This window comes from Orycteropus afer, unplaced genomic scaffold, assembly GCF_000298275.1.
Source record: "Orycteropus afer afer isolate SDZICR_OR568_19922 unplaced genomic scaffold, OryAfe1.0 scaffold00283, whole genome shotgun sequence".
Classification (NCBI taxonomy): Eukaryota; Metazoa; Chordata; class Mammalia; order Tubulidentata; family Orycteropodidae; genus Orycteropus; species Orycteropus afer.
Window position 1 is genome coordinate 3,423,197 of NW_006921870.1, and position 20,145 is coordinate 3,443,341.

Sequence of the window (20,145 nt, forward strand, 5' to 3'; positions counted from 1 at the left end):
AGCCGCTCCTCGGAAGGAAGGTTGGGCAATCCTACTTCCGTAGTGATACTGCCTCGGAAACCCAAGGAGGGGTCGCTATGAGTCGGGGCCAACTCGACGGCACACAACAACAACAACAATCATAATGCATTTATTCAATCATTCAACAAGTACTTACTGAGTGAGCATTTACTATGTGTTCTAGGTACTAGAGATACCTGAGTGAACAAAATAGATAAAAATTCCTATTCTCAAGAAGCATACAATAAATAAAATACAGAGCGTGACAGACAGTGATAAGGAAAAAATATAGCAGGGGAAAAAGTGACATTTTAAACAGGCTGAGAAGAAGTAAGAATTTAGACAGGATGACCATAGATGACCTCATTATGATAACTCTTGAGTAAAAATCTGAAGAAACTAAGGAAGTTAGCCATAATGTCTGGGAGACCAACATTCCAGGGAGACAGAAGAACGAATTCAAAGGCCCAAGACAGAAATGTGACTGGTACACTCAAAGAAGGCAAGGAGATCAATGAGATTTGAGCACAGTAAAATGGGGAGAAGGGGAATAAAAAGGGTGATGACAAAAGAGAAATATGAAGAGGGCAGGTCATGTAGCACCATATGGATCACAGTAGGACCTTTGGCCTCTCTGAGTGAGAGAAGAAGCCACTGGAGTTTTGAGCAAATCAGATTTACTTTTTAACAGGATCACTCTGATGGCTATATTGAGAACAGACAAAAAGAGAGCAAGGACAGAAATGGGGAGACCAATTAGAAGGCTACAGTCATAATCCAGGTAAAAGACAGTGGCTGGACCAGGGTGACAGCAGTGAAGATAGAGGAAAGTGATCAAATTCCAGATGTATTTTGAAAATAGAGCTGTCAGGAATTTAATGATCTCATTAGTATTACCACTAAACCTAACAAGTTAGGAGCCACTGAGTACAGCAGATTCACAGTGACCCTAATTACAGCAGAACAAAACACTGTCTAGTCCTGTACCATCCTCACAATCCTCGCTATACTTGAGTCCATCATTGCAGCCACTATGTCAAAACAGCTCGTTGAGGGTCTTCCTCTTCTTCGCTGACCCTGTATTCGGAGGATGCAAAGTACATATGCGTGTTGGGAGCCAGTGTAATGCTGAACCAGCTAGTTAAATCTTCATCTTCCAAAGTAGGAAGTCAATGAAAAAAAAAATCTCACTGCCATCAAGTTGATTGCAACTCATAGATTATGCCATTAACTAGGGGGTGAAAAAAGTAGAAATATAAGCAAAGAAACAGAAAAATCTTATCAATTCAAAATAGCTGGAAATGGTTGCCCCTGGAGATTGGGGGTGGGGACATAAAGAGAACTTTTCAAACCAAATCTCACAGAACCAAGTGACTCTTTAAACCATGTACATGGCTAATTTTGATTTAACATAAATAAATAAAAACCAAGATAACTATAAAATGACTACTGATTAAGGTATCAATTGGTAAAATTTGGGCAGTAATTGAGGAGATATTTTTGGAAAGTAGGGCCTTCTCATAGCAGCTCTGGTGGCATAGTGCCTAAGGCACTTGACTGCTAACCAGAAGGCTGGCTGTTCAAACTCATCAGCCACTCCTCACAAGGAAGGTTGGGCAATCTACTTTCGTAGTGATATCACCTCAGAAACCCAAGGAGGGGTCACTATGAGTCGGATCCTACTCTACAGCAGTGAGTTTGATTTTTGTTTTTAATAAGCGTAATGGAGAAATCAGATTATACTAATATATGCAAAGAAGTTTTAATGCCAAGAAGAATATATTAAGCCCAAAAGAAAAATATACCAGGCTGTGTGCACGGGTCATTCTTTTGTTCATTCAGTAAGTACTGAGCTCCTGCCACGTGACAGACCCTGTTGCAGGATCTGTGGATAAAACAAGGAATATAAACAAAGAAGACGGAGACATTCTAACAGAGACAGACAAAAAGAATGCAAACTGGATACTTTCAACACATGACAATGAGCACGAAGCAAGAAAATAAAGATAATGAGAGACTCTTTAGGATGAGGGAGGGCGGCTACTAGACCTAGGGTGATCAGGGAAGGCCCTTCTGAGTAGGGGACATTTAAGCTGAGGCTTGAGGTTTATCACAAGGCAGTGTTTTATCAGACAGGACAGTGCAGAAAAAGCTTAACCTATTTGGGAAAGGACAGTGTGACTGGAAGATAGTAAAGAAGGGGTATGGAAGGAAATGGAGTCAGAGAGGTAGGCTAGAACCAGAGCATGCAGGATCTTGTAGGCCAAGTAGAGTGTGGTTTTCTTTTTATTGCAATGAAAAGCCATTGGAGATTGTCTACAACATGGGGAAATTCGTGCCAGAAACCTCTTTTAGGCCACCTCACGTATCTTATCCATCACTGTGTACTGTGGATGTGGCCGCGGCAACCAGCCTCAGTCCTAACTTGGCAGCACCTTGCTGAGCCAGGCAGGCCTCGATTTCTGCCTTGAGAGAAGACTCAGAGCTTCACACAGGGTTGTTGTTGTTGTTATTTGCCATCGAGTCGGCCCCGACTCATAGCGACCCCTCCTTGGGTTTCCGAGGCAGTATCACTACGGAAGTAGGACTGCCCAACCTTCCTTCCGAGGAGTGGCTGGTGGGTTTGAACCGCCGACCTTCTGGTTAGCAGTCAAGTGCTTTAGCCACAATGCTACCAGAGCTCCCTGCACTCATGTATTCACAACCCAGAAGAATGAAGGGATTACATTCCCTAGTGATCAATCCTTGAACAGTGGTGGAGAGGGGATACAAGACCAGGGGGAAATACCCCCTTATGCTACCCCCAGGAGACAATTTTGAAACACATCCTACTTAATCCTCAGAAAGTCCCTTCCTCTCCAGTTTCACTCTCACCAGCCCCCATGTCTATTCTCTTGAGTTACTTCCTAAAGCAAATGACCTATACCCAAGCTCTTGCCTCAGGCTCTGTGTTCCAGGGGGAGCTTAAGCCAAGCCACAATCCCCTCTGATCTATGCTTTTAAAATGCCACTCTTGCTCTTGGGTGGTGAATGGTCCCGTTAGGGATCTCAGAGAAGGCTTTGTATACGAGGCTCAACCACTTGATTCAAACACCCTCCAAGTTCCACATGAGGAGAGAAAAGCTAAGCCCCAGAGCTGGTGGCCTCTTTGCCCAGAGCACAGACACTCCTCCTCCAGCATCACCTGCCCCAGGCACAGCCTGATCTGTCAAAGCCCCAGGGCTGCCATTAGGCAGGACCCCAAGAGAGGCTGGGTGAAAAGTTTAAGGAGTCTAATCAGGCAATGTTAGCTTCCTGAGAGAGGTAGGTAAGGAAGCCAAGCTAACATAGCAACCAAAAATCACCCTGAATCATGTATTGGAAAGGGCAATCATCATTTCAACATCACACAAGCCAGAGCAGGGTCCACCCTATGGATCCCATGGGTGTCCCAGGGTGAACACCACAGGGCATTGTGAGCCACATCACTTAGTGCTCACAAAAGCTTGGAGATAGAGACCACAATAAGTTTGATGTCACAGTTGAGAAATGAAGTTTCGGAAGGGGGCAGTGACTTGTCCAAGACATCTGATTGCATAATTCTGAATTCATGCCCATCTGCCTTGGTGGCGTAGTGGATTAGGCACTTGACTATTAACCAGAAGGGCAGTGGCTCAAACCCACCACCTGCTCCTGCGGAAGGAAGACAGGGTGATCTATTTCCGTAAAGATTTATAGCCTTGGAAATCCAATGGAGGTCACTATGAGTCAGAAATGACTTGATAGCAGTGAGTCTGGTTTCGGTTGTTTTTTTTTTTCCCCTTCTGCAGAGGCTGAGATATCAAGAAATCATGAGCCCTCAAAACCATTTAGACTAGTATTTTTACCAACAAGGATCTTTTAACTTTATTTTCCATGGCTCTCACACATTTTGAAAGATGGAGTCAAACTGCATTTGCTAAGCACAATTAATCTATATATGATCATGGTTTCTACTGCAGCACAGACAGATCCCAATCAACATTCAACACTCCAGAATTATCATAGGGTTCCTAATATCTAGAGTTGCTGTATTGTTTGTTACCAGGATGCCTGAGACCCTGAGCAGGGGTCCTTGCCTTCTACTGAAAAGAATTGAACAGGAGAGGCAAAATGTCCACACAAACCAAAGTTTATTAGAGAGGAGAAGGAAGGGGCTCTCAAGGGAGAGATCAAGAGGGGCTTTCATCTATGCTAGCCTCCAGTCTCTTCCCGAACAAAGGAATTCCTAAGATTTATAAAGGGTCTTCAGCAGGAAAGCGGGATCATCTTTACTCATGAAAAACGTGGGGTTCTGAGGTTCAAGTTACGCATTCATGATGTCTCTGGACCCCAGTTCAAGTCCCAGTCAGAGATTCTTGTTCTCTTGTTTGCCTCTAGTGGAAGGTCACTTTGTTGGTCACATTGACCTTCACTGCGCATGCTCTACAGCTGGACACCTAATGAGAGACTTAAACAATCCAGAGGTTTATCAGCATTTTATAACTAGTCAAACTTAGGGTCCTTTAATTCGCAGCCTCTTTATCTCACCCAAGCATCTGGCTTGCCAACTAATCAGTTTTATGACTCCAGCAGCCAGAATTATGTGGTGGTCTGCAGGAAGGCTTAAATTTCAAGGGCATTGAGTCAGAGGCCTGTTTGACCTGGCAAGCTCTATTCCCTGCCTGTCTCATAATCATACTCCCTTTCCCCCACCTAGCATCTAGCTGCCCTCTTGTAAACATTTGTTAATAGACTGAATAAAAGTCATAGTCATGATAGTGATGGCAGAGCTGATAATTAAGACATGAATAAGAGGGAGAAGAGCTTGAACAAAAGTCATAAAGGTAACAGAGAGGTCAGTCAGAAAGAGACCAAGAAACCAGTATCTTACTGAAGCCAGAGGAAGACGGTGAATGAGGGGGCAGTCAGGATCAAATACTGCTAAGAGGTAAATACTGCTAAGAGGTAAAGTTGAGAGGGCTTAATATTTACATTATATTTAGTAACAAGAAAGTCATTGGTAAATTTGGTTGCCTCTGGCTCAGAAGGACCCATTGCTTTAAGAATAAAGAGACATAGCAAGAATGAAATTGTCATTTTCCATACAGGTAAACTGGGAGACAGCACCCATGAACCTTCGTGGAAGTAAGCAGTTGACTGTGCCTATATGTCACTCAGGGCCCTTGGGCTTTATTGGGGGGGATGCACTGGGCACATTCCATGGTATAAAGGAACACTGTGTAGTGGCAAAAATACTTCCTTTATATAGAATGATCTCCAAAATACACGGTACCATTATATGAAACAATGAAGTATACGTAAGTCTGGAGAGTATGCTACCAAGTGTGTACCTTTTCTACCAAGAAAAGGAGGGGATGGAGATTACATAATATAAATTGTTTGTTTAAGCAGTTTCTAGAAGGATATATATGAAGTTGGGAAAACAGGTTATGGCTTAAAAGGGAGCTAAGAGATAGAGTGGAAGGAAGACTTTCGAATTTTGAGCCACCAGACTACCATTCAAATTAGAAACTAAATGTGCTTTTCTCTTTAATTTAAAATTTTCAATTTCCACGATAATTACCTCCTACACCCCCACCAACCGGGAGCTCTGGTAGCATGGTGCCTAATGTATTTGACTGCTAACCAGAAGGCTGGTGGTTCAGACCCACCAGTCACTCCTCAGAAGGAAGGTTGGGCAATCTACTTCTGTAGTGAAAACCCTCGGAAACCTAAAGAGGTGTCGCTATCTTGAAGGCACATAACTAACTAACTAACTATAACCCCAACCACACAATATTTTACTTTGCCAGGCTCATATACAGCAGTATGCTAATAGCCCTGAACAGTCACAACACTCATGTACTTGAATAAGCAAAGTGGCTGTATGGAAGAACAATGAATGAATCAGTCAATGAGTAAATAAATGAGGTACTTACTTTTTTCTCAGTTTATCCATCACTGTCAAGTTAGGGAAACTCTCAGATACCCTCACAATTGTGTCCACCTCCTTTTGATGTTGTAATTGCTCACAGAGGTGGTCTAGGCCCTCTACTTTCCTTACCATTTGGTCCTTCCTCCAATCTCCATCCATTATACCTACACCCACAGCCTCTCGCTGGCACTGGGCTAGGTACGTCCATGCTAACTGTATGTCATTTGAAGACAGCTGAGCCAATTCCAATGACTAGCCAAAGGTCAGAATGCTGGGACTCCAGGCCTCAGTTCTAGCTCCTTTCTTACATACCATCCACCCACTTGAAGGCCACCAATGATAGGCCCTCAGACACCATCTCCTGCTCTCATCCTTTCTATGTACTATCTGCTCTGTCAGGCACTGGGAGGTGGTCACCAGAAGTGTACTAAGACTCCCCACTGCATCATCTGTCTCTGCTGTTCCTATCTCCTCCACACTCCCCCTACCACCCCTACCACTACCACTCTAGCCTTTCACCAGGATGATTACAAGTCCTCAACTCATCTCCAGGTGGCTACCCTTGCACACCTGGAGTTCATTCTCCACATAGCAGCCAATGTGCATCTTGTAAAACGTTATTAAGATCCTGTAACTCTTCTGCTCTAACCCTAGTGTGGCATCCCTCAAGTCCTTATGATCCAGGCCTAAAAGACCCACATGTTCCGATTCCATCTCCTACTCTTTTCCCCTCACTCACTTCGCTCCAGCCCTATTTGTCTCCTTGCTATTCCTTGGGTACTCCAAGGTCTCTACATCAATGCCTTTGCCCTGATGCTCCCTCTAGCTAAAATGGTCTCCTCCCAGGCCTTCACAGGGCTCCCTCTCTTACTTCATTCCAACCTGTATTCAAATGTCACCTTTACTAACCTCTCTTTTCCCTAATCCCCATTTACTTTTCTTCACTGCAGTCCACTACCTGACATGACAACACACACACACGCACACACACTTCTTAATTTTTACTATCTCTCCCTTATAGGCATTCCATGAGGGTAGGGGCTGTGTCCATCTGGTGTTCTGCCATGGTTCCATCTCTAGCACAGTGCTGAATGAATGAGTACTGCTTTTGCCTGTAGAGCCTATTATCTCACCCTATCTGGGCTCCAGTACTAGCTAACCATTGAGTTATTTGCATACTGTTGAGGCTAAGGGAGTTGCTCACAACCAAGTACGTAATTGGCCTTAACCTACTTAGAACATCTGCCAGCTGAATCCACCACAACCCCCGACTTCTCCACCCACCAGAACTTCTCTGCCTGCATTCTCATTTGACAAACCAAACCCTCATCTGACACAACTTTGTATCGCAAATTGTATTTAGGCCCTCTCACGTTTTTTGCCTCCCACCTGGCACATCACTAGCTTCTCAAACCTTTCCTAGCAGGCTTTCTTGTCTTACAACTTACCTGTGGGAAATGCTCTAGGCTGCTTCTATCTGGAGTGCAGGTCAGAGGACACAGAGGGCATAGGACAGAAAAGGACACCTGGAGCTTCACCAGGGTTTAGTCATTTAAGTTTCAAATGGGTCAGGTGGAGTGGGGTTGTGTGGAGATGTCAAGGCAGCAAGAGTTCCAGTCTTGCCTGATGTACTAAGATGGCCTATTCAAGATGAGACTAAGACTCAAACCAAGAGCAAACAGCAGAATACACCTGCATAGAAGAAGTTGTGGGATCCATGTTGGAAAACAAAGACTCCACCTTCGATTGAGACTGAACATGTATCTAGCCTGAAGGAAGTTGAGGTCTATCTCAGGAATTTATCACAGCCTTGTTCCTCCTGACTTTCCCAAAAGGGTCAGGATTTTATGAATATCTGCCTGCGTAAGGTCTTTTGAAATCACATACCCTATGGCCTTAAAAACTACTATAAAAATCCCTAGTCTGTAAGGCTCAGGGAAACACACATGGTGTTGCCTCTGGCCCGGGCATCTCCACCTTGCAAGGTTACTATCCTCTTATTATGTTTCTCTCTGAACTAAAAAAAAAAAAAGCTCCAGTCTTGCATTTCAGGCCTTTCTTTACTCTGGAGAAGAGATTCCTTTGACAACAGGAGGACTCAGGCCCACTGATTACCATCTTGTCTGTAGAGCAGTCTCATCTCTAGCAACTCCCAGCTCACCCTGTCCCCAAGTCTCCACACCATGATGGGGTATAATCAATATTCTCATTACTGTCTCCTTTTTATAGGATTACTGCATTCATCTTAATCTTTTGGAGAGTTCCCATCTATTGTTCAGACCCCAGTTAAAAGTCACCTCCTCAGAACAGTTTTCCTACACCACAGACTTATGTCCTAATCCCAAGCATAATTAATTATTCTTTCCTTCATGTTTCCACAGTCTCTGCAACAACATGCATTACAGAGTATTAGTTAACCACTTAATTTAAATGTCCCAAACTAAGAAGTGTTTGGGATCAGGCAGGGAAAATAAAACAGTAAGATTGGTTGGTGGACCAGGTGGCAAGTGGAAAAGGAGATCCTACCAAATTCAGTAAACAACAAGCAAATTACCACTCTGTGGGCCAAACACAGTGGACTTTAAAACAGGAATGAACTGAGGGCTGCGATGTGTGACTTTTAGTTTATAAGTTGGCTTCATCAATAATGTGCTCAAGAGGTATAGCAATTCCTTGAAAAAGCTGGAAAATACCATTTGACCCAGCAATCCCATTACCAGATATATATCCTAAGGATGTGAGAGCCAGGACAACAACAGATAAATGCACACCCATGTTCACTGCACACTACTTACATTAGCAAAAAGATGGAAACAACCTAGGTGCCCATCAACAGAAGAATGGATAGGCAAACTATGGTACATACACACAACAGAATACTATGCAACACTAAAGAATAATGTAGAGTCTGCAAAACACTACATAACATGAATGAACCCAGAGGACATTATGCTGAGTGAAATAAGTCAAACACAGAAGGACAAATATACTATTAGTTCATTATTGTAAAAAGTCAAGGAAAGGTTTATATGTGGAAGGAAACTTTGTTGGTTACCAGAGGTGGAGGGGAGGAGAGGGAACACTGCAAAAAAAAAAAAAAAAAAAAAACACTGACCTATGTCACTTTAGTTTTGTGTATTTCACTGTACATAAACTGTATTTCAATAAAATGTATTAAAAAAAATGTGTTCCCTGTGGCTTCCAGCCAAGCAAAAGACAGGCATATGAGTTGAACATTTACCTCAGGTAGATACACTCCTTGGAGAGAACAATCATGGGAGAAAGAAAGGCTGCTTATGCACAGGGAGACAGCTCAGGGGGCAGGAGTGCATGGAGGGATGGACACAGGGAAGAGGTAACTATGGGGAAGAAGTATGAGGGGAGCTGGTACATTGTGGTAAATTGTGGTCAATGTCATGAGACAAAGTGTATGTGAACTGCTGTATGGAAAGTGAATTTGCTCTGTAAATCTTCACCCAAATCACAATTAAAAAAAAAAAAAAAAAAAGAATGTAAAGGCAAAAAAAATGTGTTCAAGGGAAATAGCCCAACTTATTCTTATTTGTATCACCCGTAACTAGCACAGTGCCTGGCACATAGGAGACCACTCAATAAAAGATCAGTCAAAGGCAGGTCTTGATAGTTCAGCTAGTTCAGAGATAAAAGAAATATGGCAAGGCTGAAAAGGTGTTTTCTAGGGATTCACAATCTTATGGTCCCATGAAGTAAACTCTTATTTGCCTCAGTGGGGAATTTCGCTTTTTAGATTAAAATCACTGTTGCTAGTTGCAGTTTCAGAACCTGTGTCAAGCACTGTCCCTCCCCAATGGAAACAAAGAGGATCCTATTTGAACACTCTCCTGAGTGAAGCAGCAGGCAATGGAAATTTCTTTACTTCTTCATATTAGAGGAGGACAGTGGAAAAGTTAGTTCTCAGCATATGAAAACAAACAGTCCAAGGGACTAGTAGACCATGCAATCCTCAATCCTCAACCCATATTGCCATGAGACCAGAAGAACTAGATGGTGCCCAATTACCGCTGTCAACCACTCGGAAACGATCTGTGCAGGAGATCCTGGATAGAGTGGGAGAACAATGTGGAACAAAACTCAAAATCATAAAAAAGACCAAGTTTAGTGGTCTGATAGAGCCTGGTGAGACCCCTGAAACTATAGTGCCTTGTTACCCTTCCAGCCAAACAATGGACAGGCATATAGGGTGAACAACTACATCAGGTAGATACACTCCTTAGAACAATCAATCATGGGAGAACAGAAGGGCAGTATTTTCACAGGGAGATAGCTCAGGGGACTGCAGGCACAGAAGAGAAGGACACAGGGAAGAGGTAACTACAGGGAGGAAGTGGGAAGAGAACTGTTACATTGTGGAGAATTAGTCAATGTCATGATACAAAATGTGTATGAACTATTGTATGGAAAATGAATTTGCTCTGTAAACTTTCACTCAAATCACAGTAAAAATTAAATAATAATAATAGTAGTAACACTTTAAAAAACGAATAAATTTTTAAAAAGTTAGTACTCGGGCAATTTCTGTAAACCAGTCAGATGGACCTAACCACAAGTTCCTTGAGCTATTTTCATCATGTTTTGGGAGGTGCTGAATCAAACCAGGAAGTGAAGCTTGTGAGCCTCATTCCTCCAGCAAGGCTCAGCTGAGGGCTTGCAAACCAGCCACAGACCAAAAGAACGGTGCACTGTTCAGAGTAACTGAAAAATGCTGCAAAACCTCTAATATTGACTGGTGAAAAACAGAGACTATCCACTTGTGGACAGGCAGGCAGATGGATAAAGAACCAAAAGAGAGGTGAGAAAGTGTTAAGCTACTGACTGTCCAGGAAGCTGTGCAAGCAAATTGGATTTTAATGCAGCACCAGTTTCAAGGAAGGGCATTTAGGGCTTAGGACTGACTCCTGACCCCAAACTCCCTCCCACCCCTAACAACGGTTGCCCAAGAAACAGTCACAGATATTTCTTTGTCCTTGGTTAAAATGCAGCTGTCTTTGGTGGGGCCCTCCCCAATGCAGAGTAAAAGAGAAATCAGGAACCTTGGGCTCTGGTTCCACTCCAACAGTTGTGTGAGCTAAGGACGGTCACTTTAGTTTCCCTGATCTAAGCTTCCTCATCAGTAAAATCAGAACAACACAGTAATTCAGCCCTATTTCACCAGACCTATTGGTAGCATGGATGTGAGAAAGCTTTGTAAATGGTTAAGAAAGGATTCTAATGTTTTCTGAGAACCCACTAGGTGCCTGGCACTCTGTTAGGCCTCCATATCTACCATGATACTTTGAATGGGAGTTGCCCAAGTTGGGAGCCTCAGACTTATCCTCAACCTTGACAAATTCTCCACATGCTCTCATTCACTGCTGATTATGCCTCCAGCCCTTATCAACGCTCAGGAAAAGAGCACAGCCTAACTGGTCTCCCAGATCCTACTCCCAAACAGCTTCCTGAACAAAAATGACCAATGGCTTCCCATAGCCCTCAGGACCACAGTCAACACACCTCCTAGCATGATTACAAGGTCCAGCTACACATGACTTGAACAAATGCCCACAAATAATTTCTCGCGCTACCATGGCTCTGCACAGATACAGCCTTGGTGTATAAAACTCTTTCTAATCTTTCATTACTAGGAAAAATCCCACTTACTATTCTGTCTCTGTGCCCTGGGGAGAGTGTTCCCATAGCACTGGGGTGCATCTGTTACACAGCTATGGCAATCACATGGCCCTCCTTTGCAGGAACAGCCCTAACTTTAAACACTCTACTCTGCTGTCGTTCCAATAAATACACTTGTATCTGTCAGGCCACATGTTCCAATTCTGGTTCAGAAATTAAAGTCACTTTAGCAAAAGCATTAACATTATTCTAGTTATCTATCCACACATCTGTTCCCTCATCTAGACTGTTAGCTCCTAAAGAACAGAGATGTCTCTTTGTGCTTAGAACAACGCCTAAGGAAAGTCGTATGAAATGAACAGTGAACTAGTTTGATACTTAATATTATCTCCCCAACATGTAGTTTTTGTTTCAGGGTGTCAGATGGGAAATTCCTACCTAGTAACCATAATGAGGAGTTCTGGTGGCATAGTGCCAAAGGCATTTGACTGCTAACCAGAAGGCTAGCAGTTCAAACCCACCAGCCATTCCTTGGAAGGAAGACTGCTGTTGTTGTTGTTATGTGCCATCGAGTCAGACTCAACTCATAGCGACCCCTCCTTGGGTTTTCGAGGCAGTATCACTACAGAAGTAGACTGCCCCATCTTCCTTCTGAGGACTGGAAGACTGGGCAATCTATTTCTGTAGAGATATTGCCTCTGAAACCCAAGGAGGAGTTATGAGTCTGAACTGACTCAATGGCAGTGAGTTTGTTTTTTTGGAACCATAATGAAACTTCTAAGTTACAGGCATTTTTCTCCTTTAATCCCATTTCAACTTACCCATTTCTCTAGTCAGGAAAGGTCAGTTCAAAGTTCTGGCTCTCAAATGACACCCCAAGAAATGAAATTAACAGAATAGCAATCATTAAAAATAAACACTCAACAACAAAAATAAAAATAAAATAAATTATAAAAAAAAAAAACACCTATAACTAACATCATACTTAATTTGGAAAAACTGAGTAGTTTCCCTGTAAGATTAAGAACAAGATAGAAATATCTGTACTCATCATTTCCATTCAACATTGTACTGGAGTTTAATTAAGCAAGAAAAAGAAATAAAAACATCCAGTTTGGAAAAGAAGAAGTAAAATTGACTTGACAAAGACGACCTCTTCATCTATATAAAAAAATCTAATAGAATCTACCTAGAAGCCACCAGAATAAGGGAGTTTAGCAATATTGAAAAGATAGGAGATCAGTATACAAAAATTAATTATATTTCTACATACTAGCAGCAAACCACTGAAAACTAAAAAATGTTAAACATCTTTTACAGTATCATCAAAAAATTAAATATTAAATGAATAAATCTTACAAAAGATATACAAGATCTGTACCATGAAAAATATTAAATCTTGATGAGAGAAATTAAGAAGACCTAAGTAAATGGAGGGATATACATTGTCTCTGCAAAGGAAGACTCAATATTGTTGAGATTTCAATTCTCTTCAAATTGTTCTATAGATTCAGTAAAATTGCAATTAAAATCCCAGCTTTTTGGGGTTTGTTGGTAGAAACTGACAAGGTGGTTCTAAAGCTCAGCAGAAAGGCAAGAATTGTAGAATAGCCAAAATAATTTTCAAAAAAGAACAAAGTTGAAAGGCTAACACTACATGATTTCACGAGTTACTATAAAGCTACAGCAATCAAAACAATAGGGTACAGAATAAAGAATTCCACACGTTTGGGCACCTGATTTTTGACAGAGGTGCAAAGGCAATGAGATGGAGAATGGATAGCTTTTTAACAAATAGTGCTAGGACACTTAGATAATCTACATCCAAAAAAAAATACATCTGAATCTATCCATCATACTATAAAAATCAACTCTAAATTTATCATAGATCTAAATATAATACCTGAAATTAAAAAATTTCTAGGAGAAAAACTTTACAAAGCAATTATCTGATAAATGACAAAGAAAATATAAAAAACTCTCAAAATTCAACAATAAGAAAACAACGCAATGAAAATGAGCAAAGTATATGAAATCACAATGAGACACAACCACACACCTATTAGAAAGGCTTGTTGTTGTTGTTGTTATGTGCCGTCGAGTCGGCCCCGACTCATAGCGACCCCTCCTTGGGTTTCCAAGGCAGTATCACTACGGAAGTAGGATTGCCCAACCTTCCTTCCGAGGAGTGGCTGGTGGGTTTGAACCGCCAGCCATCTGGTTAGCAGGCAAGTGTCTTAGCCACTATGCTACCAGAGCTAGACCATACCAAATGTTGGCAAGTATGTGGAGGAACTGGAACTCTTATTCACTGCTGCTGGGAATATAAAATGGTAAAACCACTTTGGAAAACAGTTGAACAGGTTCTTAAAAACTTAAAATATATGATCCAGCATTCCATCCCTAGATTTCAAAATCTATAGAAAAACAAATATATATATATATACACACATACACACACACAAAGACTTGTACATGAATATTCATAGTAGCTTTATTTACAATAGACAAAAGCTAAAAACAACCCAAATGTCCAAATGAGTGGATAAACAAATTGATACACATAATCCATGCATGAATGAAGTGAAAATAATTATGCTGAATGAAAGAAGTCAGACAAAAAAAGTGTATGATTCCATTTATGTAAAAATGCAAACTAATATACCATTAGAGAAAGAAGATAATTGGTTGCATGGGGAAGGAGAGTTGAGGAAGGGAGGGAAGTACAGATTACAAAGGGAAATGTGGGAATTTTTAGGGGTAATAAACCAAACTCACTGCCGTAAAGTTGATTTTGGCCCCTAGCGACCCCTCCTTGGGTTTCCAAGGCAGTATCATTACGGAAGTAGATTGCCCCATCTAGATTTTGTTCATTATCTTGATTGCAGTGATGGTTTCAAAATTTATCAAGGAACTTTCAAACCATTAAATTACTACACACTTTATTGTATATCAATTATACTCAGTAAATCTGTTTGTTTGTTTGTTTTTTAAAGTAAATACATAAATAAATAGAAACAAAGAAATCTGGTGGGCATTACCTTGACCAAGTGATCAAGCCTAACATCACTAATAGCTGGATAACCTGACATCATGTCCTGCCTAGCTGGATACAACAAAAAGAACACATTACCTTCGGTAAATTCTTGACGAACATTTTGAACCCAAGGCTAACCAAATCTCTAACCCTCTTAAGAAATGTATAATATAATAAACAAAACATAAAAAGGACAAGAAGACATCATGAAGAAACTGTAAGACAAACCCAGAAGGTGACTCTTCAAAAAAAAAAATAGTAATTTGTCTTTGTCATCTAGTGATAAACCAAAACCAAACTCACTGCTGTCAGATCTGACTCATAGCGACCCCTCCTTGGGTTTCTCTACGGAAGTAGATTGCCCAACCTTCAATAATAACACAAATGCATGGCTTTAACAAACAGAAATTTATTCTCTCATAGTTTAGAAGGCGAGAAGTCTGAATTTAGAGTGTCAGTTCTAGGGGAAGACTTTCTCTCTGTCTCTGTTGGACCTAGGAGCATCCAAGTGCAAGTACCCTGGGTCCAAAGGATGTGCTCCACTCCTGGCTATTCTTTCCTCATGGTAGTAGGTACACCTCTCTCCTCACTTCTATCTCCTTTTAGCTCTTTTAAGAAAAAAGATGTTGCAGGCCACAACCCAGGGAAACTCCCCTGTGATGGGATTAAGGGTGCTATAACCCACCTTAATGTTCTCACAACTGACTGACTTATCACATCAGATCCTATCACAGGGGGTCACTACATAACTGCCAAGTGACTAACAATCATGGCCCTGCTAAACGGACACATATTTTGAGAAGATACAATTCAATCCATGACCTGTTATAAAACTAGAAATTAGTAACAGAAAGTGCAAGGAAAGAAAATCAAATACATGGAAACTGAATAACACCTTACTTAAAAACTATCGGGTCACATAAGAAATTAAAAATAAAATTTAAAGTCTTAGAATCAAATGAGGGAGCTCTGGTAGCATAGTGCGTAAGGCACTTGATGGCTAACCAGAAGGCTGGCGGTTCAAACCCACCAGCCACTCCTCGGAAAGAAGGTTGGGCAATCCTACTTCCATAGTGATACTGCCTCAGAAACCCAAGGAGGGGTCGCTATGAGTCGGGGCCGACTCGACGGCATATAACAACAACAAAAACAGAATCAAATGAGAATGAAGATACAATGTGTTGTGTTGTAATATGCCGTTGAGTTGATTTTGACTCATAGCCACCCCTCCTTGGGTTTCCAAGCAGTATCACTACAGAAGTAGATTGCCCCATCTTCCTTCTGAGGAGTGGCTGGTGAGTTTGAACCGCCAGCCTTCTGGTTAGCAGTCAAGTGCCTACACCACCAGAGCTCCTTGAAGATACAATACAACCTACCAAAACCTCTGGAATACAGCAAAAGCAGTGCTCAAAGGAAATCGTACAGCAATAAATGCACACATCAAAAATAAGAAAGGTCTCCTCCCAAAAAAGAATGGACTAGACAGCAGATACTATTTTGGAAACAGCAATTTGCTAATGTGTAATAAGGGTATTGTGTTTATTCTTGTAGTCCTTATCCTTAAAAGTTCCATGCTGAGGTATTCAGGGGCAAAGTATTATAACGTCTGCAACTAGCTTTCAGATAAAACACATCTATTTAGAAAAACAAAGCAAATGCAGCAAAACATTAATATTGCTAAATCTAAGTGGAAGATATATATGATATATATGAGTTTCATTGTGCTATCTTTTCAACTTTTATGTTTGAAAATTTTTCATAGCCTAAAAAAGGTGGGAAAAAAAAAAAGGAGTATTGATAATATCTTCAGAATGAAAGTATTACTGATATTAAAAAGAACCAACTGAAAATCTTAGAAACTAAAAATATAATTGTGAAAATAAAGAAATAATAATAAACCCAGCTGAAAAGTAAATCAGTCACGGTGGAGTCCAGGGAGTGTCTAGAACACAGAGCAATGGAACAAGATGTAAAGACAGAAAAATAGCTAGGAGACATGCAGGATAGATTCCTAAGTTGCAACACTACCCTGTACAACCTCCAGAAGAGAGAACAGAGAGCATGACAAGAAGGAGCTAATCAAGAAAATAAAATTCCCTATTGTTGTGTGTCTTTCAGTTAATTCCAACTCATAGCCACCCTATAGGACAGAGCACAACAGCCCCAATGGGTTTCCGAAGCTGAAATCTTTACAGAAGCAGTTATCAAGGTTTTTTCTCGAGAAGAGCTAAACCAAAAACCAAACCAAACTCACAGCCATGGAGTCAGATCCCAACCCCTCCTTCAGTTTTCGAGGCGGCATCACTATGGAAGTAGATTGCCCAACCTTCCTTCCAAGGAGTGGCTGGTGGGTTTGAACCGCCAGCCTTCTGCTTTGCAGTCAAATGCCTTAGGCACTACGCCACCAGAGCTCCCATGATAGGGAGCTAGAGCTTTAGAAATACAGGGATTTTCATATTGATTATACCTATCGAGTTCAGGGGAGCGCTTGTGGCATAGTGCCTAAGCCGTTTGACTGCTAACCTGAAGGCTGATGGGTCAAACCCACCAGCCACCCCTCGGAAGGACAACTGGGCAATCTACTTCTGTAGTAATACCACCTCAGAAACTCAAGGAGGGGTCGCTATGAGTCAGATTCAACTCGACAGCAGTAAGTTTGGTTTTAGTTTTTGGTTATCGAGTTCAGAGCAGGAGAGAAAAAGATCCCACAACTAGACACACTGTATGATAAAATTTCAGAATGTCTGATACAGTTTTTTTAAAAACCTAAACACTTCCTTACTCTGTAAATCTTCACCCAAATCCTAATAAAAAAAAAAAAAAACCTAAACACTTCCAAGAAGAAAAAGTGAATTAACTACAAGCAAACAATAATTCAACTAGAATCCAACTTCTCAGCAGCAGCTGGATGGTTTTATGCCTAGATTTCTATACTGAGCCAAACTAACATCTAGTTGTTGTTAGTTGCTGTTAGTTAAGTCAATTCCAACTCATGGTGGCCCCATGTGTCAGAGCTGAACTGCTCTACAGGGTTTCAACACTATAACCTTTCAGAAGCAGATCACCAGGTCTGTCTTCCAAGGCACTTTTGAGAGGGTTCAAACTGCCAACCTTCCAGCTACTAATCAAGCACTTAACCATTTGCGCCACTCCAACTAACATCTGAGTGAGAGAAACATAAATTTCCGATGTGTAATTACTGAAAGTTTATCACTTACAGAAACTTTCTGTAAGAATAACATGAGAAAAAAAACAGGCAAAATAAAAATGAATCCAAGAATAAATAATGGTAAACAAAAATAATAAGGAAAACTCAGAATTAAGTCCAAATAACCATTGATACGTATTATAAGAAAATTCCTAACAATTTGGAACTCAAATCCTAGCTGATTCCAACTAGAAATTGTTGGGGAGAAGGCAATGAGGAGGGAGAAAAGTAGATGCCAACATCCTTGTCTTCTTCAGGTGGGTGGTAACATGAATTCCTTTATGTGGTCTTTTACCTTGCTTCATTGGAAAAACACCTTGAGAAATTTTTTCCTCTAAGCCTGAGGAGTTATCTTTGCCCTAGTTTTCTACCCCAGAGGTTTTGTTACTTTTTTCCCAGGTTGATTGACATTTCCTGGGTAACTTGTAAATAACCTGATTGGATACTGTTTGGCAGGTCTTGAGCTGCAGCTTTGTCCTGTGACTGGTATGTACCTTGCAGGGACTGGTCAACAGACTATGCAAAATAAGACGAGTTGTAATTTAATATGCAAATGAAGTATTTGTGGTCTACAGAGGGGATTGGTAACTTCGTGCCTCCCCCCAGGGGTCATCCTTTGAAATTGACAAGGAGTTGAGTAAAAGCAGCCAACCCACAGAGGTTTCTCAAGGGAGAAAAGCAGGAAGAGAAGTAGCAGAAAGATAGACAAGAAAGCAAGCAGCAGAGAGAAAAGAGGCAAGGAACCTCCTAGAAGAGCTGTAACAAACATCAAGGGCTGCAACACTGAAGAAGGTGAGAGATCCAGAAGGGGCCCTGTGGTAGTCAGTGGAGACAGATGGCAGGGACAAGGAGAAGCCTATCCTGAGGGGGGCCAAGAGAAGCTGAGAGAGAGGTCCTGCACTGAGGAAGACCTTTGCCAACATGCCTCCTGATCCTGATCTGTACCTTGTTACTTCCTTAATAAGCCACTTAAGTATGGTATGGTCTGTGAGTTCTGTGTGGCCACTGCAATTGGTTATTGAACCCAGAAGAGAAGTAGAGAATGCCATGGGAAGCAGGGATGGTGTCCAAACTGGCTAAAAAGCTGGAAAGTGGAAGTCTGACTTCCAGCTCACAGGGATCAACCTTGAGCTGATCTTGATTTTCATTATCCCTTCCTAAAGTTAGACAGGTTCTGGTGCTGCTGCTACTATGATTCTCTCCATTTTACCAGGTGAAAGACACTAATTCTAGACTACAGATAAATAAATTTAAAAGAAAAAAAAAAGTATATATATGTATATATATATTTAAATATATATTTAGAATTTAACAAGATGAATAAGTTGAACTAGCATGTAAACTAGTTGTAAACTAGCATGCAAACTAGTAGAGGGAAACATGGAAGAGAGAAAACGAATCAACAATGGTAAGCTGAGACATAGCTTGTTAAGTGGAAAAAGTAACACTGAATATGAGTTATTCACTCAAAAACAAACAGATAATGTGGCACATTCTGTGTAGGCACCATTATAGGTGCTACATATGGCAGAGTTTATGCCTGAACAAAGGTTCTGACTTGAAAACATTATTATTGTTAGGTGCCACTGAGTTGGTTCCAACTCACAGCAGCCCTATGTACAAAAGAATGAAATGCTGCCCAGTTCTGTGCCATCTTCCTAATTGCTGCTATGCATTAGCCCCTCATCGCAGTCCCTAATGTCAATCCATCTCATTGAGGGTCTTGCCCTTTTTTGCTGAGCCTCTACCTTACCAAACATGATATCCTTCTCCAGGGACTAGTCCTTACTGATAACATGACAAGTAGAAGAGATGAAGTCTGGTCATTCTCACTTCTAAGGAGCATTCCAGCTGTACTTCTTCTGGCAGTCCATAGTACATTCACTATTCTTTGCCAACACCACAATTCAAATGCATCAATTCCACAGTCTTCCTTATTCATTGTCCATCTTTCAGACTGTGATAGCTAACTTTCTGTCAACTTGGCTAGGCCTGGTTGAGTGGCTGAGCAGCTGGATGTAGTTAGTATTCCCCATGATGAGACTGGTAATCAACTCCATGGTGGAATCTACTGTGAGCAGCTGAGTAGCTACATTAGGGATGTGGTCTGCTTCCTGTATATAAGCAGAAGCCATAGAGAACAGTCTGTAGCTTATGGCATGCTTGAACCCTGCATGTAGCTGTGTCACTGTTCAGCAGCCTGCCATGTTTTGCCAACCTTGGAACTTTCAATGGACTTGCATTAATGGCCTGCCGTGTGGTTTGGTAACATTGGGGCTGTGCCTTTTTACTTGTCAACCTTGGGCTTGTCAGTCTCAG

The 20,145-nt window shown here is 41.3% G+C and overlaps 1 protein-coding gene across 1 annotated transcript in view; it reads right to left on the minus strand.

Annotated features, from left to right (window-relative positions):
* Positions 1-20,145, minus strand: part of RAB43 (RAB43, member RAS oncogene family) — a 73,717-nt gene that overhangs the window by 20,098 nt on the left and 33,474 nt on the right. The gene's annotated exons all lie outside the window — the stretch shown is intronic.